The 12,065-nt window shown below is 46.6% G+C and overlaps 1 protein-coding gene across 4 annotated transcripts in view; it reads left to right on the top strand.

Annotated features, from left to right (window-relative positions):
• The first annotated feature begins 7,882 nt into the window (after positions 1 to 7,882).
• UVSSA (UV stimulated scaffold protein A) overlaps positions 7,883 to 12,065 on the top strand; it is an 81,403-nt gene continuing 77,220 nt past the window's right edge. The window contains exon 1 of one of the 4 annotated variants that reach the window (XM_088461631.1): positions 7,883 to 7,985. The gene's annotated coding sequence lies outside the window, so the exon portion shown is untranslated. Of the gene's footprint in view, positions 8,091 to 12,065 lie in introns of all 4 variants that reach the window. The other 3 variants (XM_088461628.1, XM_088461630.1, XM_088461629.1) reach the window with 3 other exon arrangements.

Here is a 12,065-nt window from a genome sequence, read left to right as displayed (position 1 = left end):
CTTGGGTGTATCACCTGATAGGATCCTTATCCAATGGTAGCAGTGTCAGTTCTCAGCTGACTCTCCCCCAATGGACAGCTACCTCGGGGTATAAATAGGACTCCAGGTAACAGGAAGTTGCCTGATCAACTCCACTATTTCCTTGATGGTTGCTGTTGTTTCATTCCAGGCTTCACGCGCAATATTCCAGTGATTCTTTCCAACGTTATTTCCCATTGTGTACTCAGGAGCTGATTCAGGGTCGCTCGCAAGCGGGCCGATGTTTGCGCACTGCGCATGCGCCGAATCCGGCATGCACGAGCCCCGCTGAACGACTGAAGTTCAGTCGCTACGGTCTTGCAACAAGATGGGGCGGCTGTCGATGTTGATTGACACCTCACCCCGTTTTGTGGGCGGGTAGAGGGGGTGGCTGCACAAACGCTTAGGAATGCCTGGCATTTGTTGGGCAGTCCAACTGACATCACTATTGATGTCAGTAGTGGACTTCCTGCTCTATTAGCCTGGAGGTGTGTTTGGGGTCATTGTCTTGTTGAAAAACAAATGATGGTCCCAGTAAGCGCAAACCAGATGGGATGGCATGGCGCTGCAGAATGGTGTGGTAGCCATGCTGGTTAAGGGTGCCTTGAATTTGTAATAAATTACCAACAGTGTCACCAGCAAAGCAGTGGGAACCACACATGCAGAAACCATCCGCTCACCTTCTCTGCGTCTCACAAAGACACGGCGGTTGGAACCAAAAATCTCAAATTTGGACTCATCAGACCAAAGTACAGATTTCCACTGGTCTAATGTCCATTCCTTGTGTTTCTTTGCCCAAACAATTATCTTCTTCTTGTTCATCCTCAGTAGTAGCTTCTTTGCAGCAATACGACCATAAAGGCCTGATTCACGCAGTATCCTCTGAACAGTTGAGGTTGAGATTTGTCTGCTACTTGAACTCTGTGAAGACTTTATGTGGTCTCTAATCTGGCTGGTAACTCTAATGAACTTATCCTCTGCAGCAGAGGTAAAGGAGCATAAACACTAAAGATGAGCGGGTTTGGATTTCGGTGTTTGTGAATTGTGTGCGCAGTAGCCGCACGTGCATCAACAAAGTAACGCCAAGCGTGTCCTGTGTCATAAGTAAAGGGCTGGCTGGCTTGACCGTTAAAGGGCTCTGTAACCCCCAAAGTGCACTCCAAACAAAATAAAAAATTATTTTCTGTATTTGTGAATTGTGTGCACTGTGGCTGCACGTGCATCAACAAAAGAGCAGCGTTAAGCGTGCGCCTGTGTCATAAGTAAAGGGCCGGTTGGATCGTCCTTTAAAGGGTGCTGTAACCCCCAAAGTGCACTCCAAAAAAAATTTTTTTTTCTGTGTTTGTGAATTGTGTGCACTGTACGTGCATCCTCAAAGCAGCAGCGCCAAGCGTGCGTCTGTCTGTTAAAGGGTGGTGTAACCCCCAAAGTGCGCTCCAAAAATTCTTCTTTTATTTCTGTCTTTGTGAATTGTGGGCCTGATTCAGACCCGCACGCGAGCGCTGAGCGCTCGCAAGTGGGTCGATGGTGCCCTAGTGCGCATGCGCGAGACCCGCATAGCGACGGCCAAGCCGTCGCTATGGGTCTCGCACCAAAGGGGGCGTGCTGTCGATGGTGAGTGACAGCACGCCCCCTTTGGTGGGCGTGCCGAGGGCGTTGCTGCCCAGACGGAGGCGTTCCCATGAGAACGCCTACCTTCTGGGGCCGGCCCCACTGACACCACTAATGATGTCAGTGGGAGTGCTTTTGGCTCTGATAGAGCCAAAAGCACTCCTGGGCTTGCGGCAGCGAGACCCTACCGCAGGGTCTTGTCGCAAGCCCGATGGTCGCGATGGTCTTGACTATCGCGACCATCTTTTTGGCCGCTCGCATAAGCTGTGGGTGGTCCAATTTTAGGTAGGAGGGCCTGATTCAGAGCAAGCGCTCTTGTCAGAGCGTCCGGCTCTGAATCAGGCCCTGTGTGCACTGTAGCAGCACGTGCATCAACAAAGGAGCAGCGCCAAGCGTGTGCCTGTGTTCCATAAGTAAAGAGCTGGCCGGCTCATTTCTTAAAGGGTGGTGTAACCCACAAAGTGCACTAGTCTCCAACAAAAATAAAAAATTATTTTCTGTGTTTGTGTGCGCCTTAGCCGCACGTATATATCAATATAACATAAATGGAGGACCAAACTTTCTCCGATAAAAATAAAATAGGGAAAGATCAAGAACCACTTCCTCCTAGTGCTGAAGCTGCTGCCACTAGTCATGTCATCAACGTCGTCTGCCAAGGCCGATGCCCAATGTCATAGTAGAGGGCATATACAATCCCAAATGACAAAGTTCAGGAAAATGACCTTAAAAAGACATTTAAATCATCTGAGGAGAAACGTAAACTTGCCAATATGCCATTTACGACACGGAGTGGCAAGGAACGGCTAAGGTCTTTCCTTATGTTGATGACTAGTGGTTCAGCTTCACATGACGATGGAAGCAGTCATCCCGCTAAAAAAATTCAAATGAGTTAAGCTGGCAAAAGCACAGAAGATATCACAAATCCCCAAGGAGAGTCCACATGTGGTGGCGGTTGCGATGCCTGACCTTCCCAGCACTGGGCGGGAAGAGATGGCTCTTTCCACCATTTGCATGCCGTCTGCAAGTGCTGAAAGGAGCACCCACAGTCCACTTGCTGATATGCAAATTGAAGATGTCACTGTTGAAGTACAACAGGATGAGGATACTGGTGTAGCTGGTGCTGAGGAGGAAGTTGGCTAGGAGGATTCTGATGGTGATGTGGTATGTTTAAATCAGGCTCCGATGGAGACAGTTGTTGTCCGTGGGATGAAAAAGCCCATCACGGTCATGCCTGGGCAGAAGACCCAACATTCCACCTCTTTGGTCTGGCAATATTTCTATCCAAATCCGGACAACTATCTTGCCATATGTAGCATATGTAAAGGTGAAATAAGTAGGGGTAGGGACGTTAACCACCTAGGAACATCCTCCCTTATACGTCACCTGCAGCGCGTTCATAAAAAGTTACTGTCAAGTTCAGAAACTTTGGTTAAGACCGTAAGCAGCCCAGGGACACCTAAATCCCTTTGTCCTGTTGTATCCAAGTGCCTGCAAACCACACCGTCAACTCCCTCCTCATCAATTTCCTCCTTAGTCAGGATCGGAAGTAGTTCTGCAGGCCATGTCACTGGCATGACTGACTCTCCTATCCGGGATTCCTCCGTAGGATCCTGCATTGCTACGCCTACTGCTGCCGCTGCTGGGAGTCGTTCATCATCCCAGTGAGGAAGTAGGAACACCACTACTTTTACTAAACAATTGACCCTCCAACGGTCCTTAGCGAGGAGGATGAAGTACGACAGCAGTCATCCTGAAGCAAAACGTATAACTGAGGTCTTGACTGCTATGTTGGTGTTAGACGTGTGTCCGGTATACGCCATTAGTGCAGTGCGATTTAGACAATTGATGGAGGTAGTGTGTCCCCAATTCCAAATCCCGTCTAGATTCCACTTCACTAGGCAGGCGATACCGAGACTGTACAGAAACATCAGAAAGTGTCCTCAGTGTCCTGAAAAATGCGGTTGTACCCAATGTCCACTTAACCACGGACATGTGGACAAGTGGAACAGGGCAGACTAAGGACTATATGACCTTGACAGCCCACTGGGTAGATGTATCACCTTACGCAGCAACAACAGCAGCGTCACCAGTAGCAGCATCTCAGAAATGCCAGCTCGTTCCAAGGCAGGCTACACTGTGTATCACCAGTTTCAGTAAGAGGCACACCGCCGACAACCTCTTAGAGAAACTGAGGGAAATCATCGCCCAGTGGCTTACCCCACTTAGACTCTCCTGGGGATTTGTGATATCTGACAATGCCACCAATATTGTGCGGGCATTACATCTGGGCAAATTCCAGCACGTCCCATGTTTTGCTCACACAATAAACTTGGTGGTGCAGAATTTTCTGAAAAGCGACAGGGGCGTGCAGGAGACGCTTTGGGTGGCCTGAAAAATTTCTGGCCACTTTCGCCATTCAGCGACTGCGTGCTGAAGACTGGAGCGCCAGCAAACACTCTTGAACCTGCCCAGCCATCACTTGAAGCAAGAGGTTGTGACGCGGTGGAACTCAACCCTCTATATGCTTCAGAGGATGGAGGAGCAGCAAAAGGCCATTCAAGCCTATACATCCACCTATGACATAGGCAAAGGAGGGGGTATGCACCTGACTCAAGCGCAGTGGAGAATGATTTCCGTGTTGTGCAAGGTTCTCCAGTCATTTGAACTTGCCACATGTGAAGTCAGTTCAGACACTGCCAGCTTGAGTCAGGTCATTCCCCTCATCAGGCTTTTGCAGAAGCAGCTGGAGAAAGTGAAGGAGGAGCTAAGATGGAGCGATTCCGCTCGGCATGTGGGACTTGTGGATGAAGCCCTTCATTCGCTTTGCCAGGATTCCAGGGTGGTCAATCTGTTGAAATCAGACCACTACATTTTGGCCACCGTGCTCGATCCTAGGTTTAAAGCCTATGTGGTTTCTCTCTTTCCAGCCGACACAAGCCTGCAGAGGTGCAAAGACCTGCTGGTGAAAACACTGTCAGCTGAAGCGGAACGTGACACGTCAACAGCTCCTTCTTCATTTGGGGCTGCCAGGAAAAAACTTAGGTATCCTAAGCAACCCGCTGGCGGTGATGCAGGGCAGGCAGGACCAAGTTTGGACATCTGGTGTGGACTGAAGGACCTGGCAACAATTTCTGACATGGCTATTGTCACTGCATATGATACTGTCACCATTGACAGAATGGTGGAGGAATACATCGGTGACAGCATCCAAGTAGGGATGTCAGACTGTACGTACCTGTACTGGCAGGAAAAACAGGCAATTTGGAGGCCCCTGTACAAACTAGCTCTATTTTACCTGAGTTGCCCTCCCTCCAGTGTGTACTCCTAAAGAGTGTTTAGTGTAGCCGGGAACCTTGTCAGTGAAAGGTGTAGGAGGTTGCTTCCACAAAATGTGGAGAAGATGATGTTCATAAAAATGAATTGTCAACTCTTCCAGGGAGACCAGCCTCCAGAACGTACAGAGGGACCTGTGGTGGTGGATTCCAGCGGGGACGAATTAATACTCTGTGAGGATGAGGATGTACACAACACTGAAGAGGGTGAGGAATCGGTGGATGAGGACGACATCTTGCCTCCGTAGAGCCAGTTTGTGCAGGGACAGATTAATTGCCAGCTTGTTTTGTGGGGGCCCAAACGAACCAATCATTTCAGCCACAGTCATGTGGCAGACCCTGGCGCTAAAATGATTGGTTTGTTAAAGTGTGCATGTCCTGTTTATACAACATAAGGGTGGGTGGGAGGGCCCAAGGAAAATTTCATCTTGCACCTCTTTTTTTTTTTTGCATTATGTACTGTTTGGGGCCTAGTTTTTCAAACTGCCATCCTCTCTGCCACTGCAGTGTCACTCCTAGATGGGCCACGTGTTTGTGCTGCCCACTCGTGTCGCTTAGCATAGTCATCCTCGGAGCTACCTCGGAGCAACCTTTTGGACATAAAAACACTATTGTGAGGTGTGAGGTGTTCAGAATAGACTGGAAATGAGTGGAAATGAAGGTTATTGAGGTTAATAATAGCATAGGAGCCGAAAACCCCACAAATTCTGTGATTTTAGCTGTTTTTATGCTTTTTTTTCAAAAAAATACAGATCCAAAACACAAAACCCAGAACCCAAAACATGGAAGGGTGGTTTTGGCAAAACCAATCCAGATCCAAAACACAAAGAAAGATCCAGATCCAAAACCAAAACACAAAAAGTGGCCGGTGCACGCCCCTAATAGACACATAAAGATATTCTGTCCAACCATCCAACTATTGGAATGAAAATCTAGTAAGGTATGAAAGCAAATGACAATCAGCAATTTGCTCCCAAATGCCGAAAATGGACAAAAACTGTTGTTTGAACAAATTGTTTAGATCAACCATTTAACAAACTTGTCTGACGACCATTTTCATCTGTTTTCTGGCATTTAGGAGCAAATTGCTGATCATCAGTACTCCCATACGTTACCAGATTTTCATTCCAACCAATCAACTAGTTGGTTGGTTGGACAGAAAATCTTTACATGTGTATGCAGCTTAACCCTTGGTCTTCCTTTCCTGGGGCGGTCCTCATGAGAGCCAGTTCCATCATAGCATTTGAGTATTTGCAACTGCACTTGAGGATACATTCAAAGTTCTTGAAATTTTCCGTATCGACTGACCTTCATGTCTTAAAGTAATGATGGATTGTCGTTTCTCTTTACTGAGTGGAGTGGTTGGTGCCATAATATGGATTACAACAGTAGTCAAACAGTGGTGTCCACTGTGTACTAACCCTACCTCTGCGCAACACAACTGATGGTCTCAAACACATTAAGAAGGCAAGTAATTCCACAGATTGACTCTTGACAAGGCACACCTGTTAATTCAAAACCATTCCAGGAGACTACCTCATGAAGCTGATTGAGAATGCCAAGAGTGTGCAAAGCTGTCATCCAAGCAAAAGGGGGCTACTTTGAGGAATCTAAAATATAAAACATATTTTGATTTGTTTAACACTTTTTTGTTTACAACATAATTCCATGTGTCTTCTTTCATGGTTTTGATGTCTTCAGTATTAATCTACTATGTTGAAAATAATTCAAATAAAGAAAAACCATTCAATGAGAAGGTGTGTCCAAACTTTTGACTGGTACTGTACATACATACATAATATTTGTCTTTTTCTACAGATATAAGAACAGAACTGTTAAACATAGGAAGATACAGATTTTCCCTGAATGACATCAGAGCATATACAGATTAGCTCAGAACCCTCTCTCAGGACATTAGCGCTAGGCCCAGGAACACTGACCAGAATAGGAACATGATCCACACAGTCAGACACATTTCCAACAAGTCCGTGGCCAATTACAATAGTAATTGAATGGAAAGGTTTTGGGCTGGAGGAATGTTCCTGGGAGCCTATAGAAAATGTTCATGCACCTTGTTTCATTCAATATTTCTTCTATTAATATCCAAACAAAAAGCTACTCCCCGGACAGCAGCGTTGGAAGCGGCCACAATGTCAGGGGATGCCAAGCTGCTGCCATGTCTCTCTTCTGGAGCTGGTCTGGCGGGCATCGCACATATAGGCCAATTACGGGAGCCCTGGCATTGCAACTTTTCCAGCACACCTCTATAGGGTGGAAGAGAAAACTTGTGCTATAGGGGAGTAATAAAACTGTCTACCACGGTCTGGATACAATGTTAATTATAGTAAACTACCATAATACACAGCAGGCAGGTTTACTTATGCATACGCCAATCATCCAATAACCTTTAATTTTAACTTAGTTGCTTCTTCTACTACCTTGCACATTCTTTTATTATCCTTTATTTATATGGCGTCCCAAGTGTTCCGCGGCGCCTATAAATAAATAAGTGAACAAGAAACAAGTGACTTAGGGGTAAATTTACTAAAGTGAGAGTTTTTGTGTGGAGATGTTGTCCTTAGCAACCAATCATATTCTAGCTATTATCTTCTAGAATGTGCTAGGTACAGTACATGTTAAGTAGAATCTGATTGGTTGCTATGGGCAACATCTCCATGATGTAGGCTACTTCCTAATACAGCATCTACCTAGTGCAGACAGAAGGAATCTGCAGATTACATCTGTCTCTCCTGGCACCTTTATGGTGATAGTGTAGCTATAGGTAATGGACAGCACCTCCCTAGAAATATATCTTTCATCTGATGATGATGGATTAGTTTATGTATAGGCAGGGCCCTAGACAACAAAGGATGGCAGTCTACATCACCATGACAACATCTAGCCCCACCCAATCGGCTATCCCGATGACGTCGGCGGAACGGGCGTGTCCGGGATTTCTGTGTGATCCCAGCTGATCACTGTCATGTCCGGGTCCGTACAGCGCTCTGAGTCCCAGGCAGCCAGGTCTGTGTCCGTACAGCGCTCCGAGTCCCCGGCAGCCAGGTCTGTGTCCGTACAGCACTCCCCGGCAGCCAGGTCTGTGTCCGTACAGCACTCCCCGGCAGCCAGGTCTGTGTCCGTACATGTCCCCTCCCCGCTGACCAGGCTGTCACCCATATCAGCCGAGCACTGGGTATACGGGGCTGGGTACCCAGGAACCGTGCAGCTGGCGGAGGGGAGGGGCTGTAACCTGCACAGTGTTATCCCTAATGCAGAGTCACCAGGCTCCACTGCCAGCCCGGTACATGTGAGTGAGTGACATGCCTGCACATAGCGACTATACACTACTATGCCTGGACGTGTCTGTGTTAGGGGCATCCATGTCTGACGTGCAGTACTGCACTGACTTCCTGATTATATCATTATATAATGGTCTGCAGGGTGAGTGTGTTGTGAGATCATGTTTATAACAAGCTGGAAGTGGGACACGTAGTACAAGGTAGCTGAGGATCCTGGTAATAACATGCTAGAAGTAGGATACATACAGTACAATGTGTATGTGCTGTGTGATCCTGGTAATAACATGCTAGAAGTAGGATACATACAGTACAAGGAGTGTGTGCCATGTGGTCCTGGAAATGGGATACATACAGTACAAGGCGTGTGATCCTGGTAATAACATGCTAGAAGTAGGATATATACAGTACATGGTGTGTGATCCTGGTAATAACATGCTAGAAGTGGGATACATACAGTACAATGTGTGTGCCATGTGATCCTGGTAATAACATGCTAGAAGTAGGATACATACAGTACATGGTGTGTGATCCTGGTAATAACAAGTTAGAAGTGGGATGCAAGGCATGTGTGGAATTGGTGTTCATTCTAGCGCCCTGCACCTGTCACAACCCGTGCAGTTCCTCTTTCCTGTTTGGGGTGTCACTCTGCTCTGGTGCTTCTAGCACACTCAGCTGATTCAACACACTTTTGAGATAGACCAGTGTATGCTAGAAGCACCAGAGCAGATAGCGACACCCCAGACAGGAAGGAGGAACTGCATGGTTTGTGACAGGTGCAGGGCGCTAGAAATGAGTGCGTGATCCTGGTAATAAGTTAACATGCTGGAAGTGGGATACATACAGTACAAGGTGTGTGCGATCCTGGTAATAACATGCTAGAAGTGGTACACAGGCAGTACAGCATATCTGTGCTGTGAGATCCCAGTAATAACATGCTAGAAGTGGGACCCAGGCAGTAAAGCATATCTGTGCTGTGAGATCCCAGTAATAACATGCTACAAGTATACAGGCAGTACAGCATATCTGTGCTGTGAGATCCCGGTAATAACATGCTAGAAGTGGGATACATACAGTACAAGGCATGTGTGCTGTGAGATCCCGGGAATAAAATGCTAGAAGTGGGACACAGGCAGTACAGCATATCTGTGCTGTGAGATCCCAGTAATAACATGCTAGAAGTGGTACACAGGCAGTACAGCATGTCTGTGCTGTGAGATCCCGGTAATAACATGCTAGAAGTGGGACACAGGCAGTACAGCATATCTGTGCTGTGAGATCCCGGTAATAACATGCTAGAAGTGGGACACAGGCAGTACAGCATATCTGTGCTGTGAGATCCCAGTAATAACATGCTAGAAGTATACAGGCAGTACAGCATATCTGTGCTGTGAGATCATGGCATATAACATGGTAGAAGTGGAATACATCTAGTACAGCATATCTGTGCTGTGAGATCCCGGTAATCACATGCTAGAAGTATACAGGCAGTACAGCATATCTGTGCTGTGAGATCATGGCATATAACATGGTAGAAGTGGAATACATCTAGTACAGCATATCTGTGCTGTGAGATCCCGGTAATCACATGCTAGAAGTGGGACACAGGCAGTACAGCATATCTGTGCTGTGAGATCCCGGTAATAACATGCTAGAAGTGGGACACAGGCAGTACAGCATATATGTGCTGTGAGATCCCGGTAATAACATGCTAGAAGTGGGACACAGGCAGTACAGCATATCTGTGCTGTGAGATCCCAGTAATAACATGCTAGAAGTATACAGGCAGTACAGCATATCTGTGCTGTGAGATCCTGGTAATAACATGCTAGAAGTGGGACCCAGGCAGTACAGCATATCTGTGCTCTGAGATCCCGGGAATAACATGCTAGAAGTGTTACACAGACAGTACAGCATATCTGTGCTGTGAGATCCCGGTAATAACATGCTAGAAGTGTTACACAGACAGTACAGCATATGTGTGCTGTGAGATCCCAGTAGTAACATGCTAGAAGTATACAGGCAGTACAGCATATCTGTGCTGTGAGATCCCAGTAATAACATGCTACAAGTGGTACACAGGCAGTACATCATATCTGTGCTGTGAGATCCCGGGAATAACATGCTAGAAGTGGGATACAGGCAGTACAGCATATCTGTGCTGTGAGATCCCAGTAATAACATGCTAGAAGTGGGACCCAGGCAGTAAAGCATATCTGTGCTGTGAGATCCCAGTAATAACATGCTAGAAGTGGGACCCAGGCAGTAAAGCATATCTGTGCTGTGAGATCCCAGTAATAACATGCTACAAGTATACAGGCAGTACAGCATATCTGTGCTGTGAGATCCCGGTAATAACATGCTAGAAGTGGGATACATACAGTACAAGGCATGTGTGCTGTGAGATCCCGGGAATAAAATGCTAGAAGTGGGATACAGGCAGTACAGCACATCTGTGCTGTGAGATCCTGGTAATAACATGCTAGAAGTGGGATACAGGCAGTACAGCATATAAGTGCTGTGAGATCCCAGTAATAACATGCTAGAAGTATACAGGCAGTACAGCATATCTGTGCTGTGAGATCCCGGTAATCACATGCTAGAAGTATACAGGCAGTACAGCATATCTGTGCTGTGAGATCATGGTAATCACATACTAGAAGTGGGATACAGGCAGTACAGCATATAAGTGCTGTGAGATCCCAGTAATAACATGCTAGAAGTATACAGGCAGTACAGCATATCTGTGCTGTGAGATCCCGGTAATCACATGCTAGAAGTATACAGGCAGTACAGCATATCTGTGCTGTGAGATCCTGGTAATAACATGCTAGAAGTGGGACACAGACAGTACAGCATATCTGTGCTGTGAGATCCCAGTAATAACATGCTACAAGTGGTACACAGGCAGTACATCATATCTGTGCTGTGAGATCCCAGTAATAACATGCTACAAGTGGTACACAGGCAGTACATCATATCTGTGCTGTGAGATCCCGGGAATAACATGCTAGAAGTGGGATACAGGCAGTACAGCATATCTGTGCTGTGAGATCCCGGTAATAACATGCTAGAAGTGGGACACAGGCAGTACAGCATATCTGTGCTGTGAGATCCCGGTAATAACATGCTAGAAGTGGGATACAGGCAGTACAGCACATCTGTGCTGTGAGATCCCAGTAATAACATGCTACAAGTGGTACACAGGCAGTACATCATATCTGTGCTGTGAGATCCCAGTAATAACATGCTAGAAGTGGGACCCAGGCAGTAAAGCATATCTGTGCTGTGAGATCCCAGTAATAACATGCTACAAGTATACAGGCAGTACAGCATATCTGTGCTGTGAGATCCCGGTAATAACATGCTAGAAGTGGGATACATACAGTACAAGGCATGTGTGCTGTGAGATCCCGGGAATAAAATGCTAGAAGTGGGACACAGGCAGTACAGCATATCTGTGCTGTGAGATCCCAGTAATAACATGCTAGAAGTGGTACACAGGCAGTACAGCATGTCTGTGCTGTGAGATCCCGGTAATAACATGCTAGAAGTGGGACACAGGCAGTACAGCATATCTGTGCTGTGAGATCCCGGTAATAACATGCTAGAAGTGGGACACAGGCAGTACAGCATATCTGTGCTGTGAGATCCCAGTAATAACATGCTAGAAGTATACAGGCAGTACAGCATATCTGTGCTGTGAGATCATGGCATATAACATGGTAGAAGTGGAATACATCTAGTACAGCATATCTGTGCTGTGAGATCCCGGTAATCACATGCTAGAAGTATACAGGCAGTACAG

The sequence above is a fragment of the Taudactylus pleione genome, unplaced genomic scaffold (assembly GCF_031769625.1).
Source record: "Taudactylus pleione unplaced genomic scaffold, aTauple2 ptg001084l, whole genome shotgun sequence".
In the NCBI taxonomy this organism is placed as follows: Eukaryota; Metazoa; Chordata; class Amphibia; order Anura; family Myobatrachidae; genus Taudactylus; species Taudactylus pleione.
The sequence above is the reverse complement of the archived record's forward strand: the minus strand, read 5'-3'. Positions and strand labels throughout refer to the sequence as shown.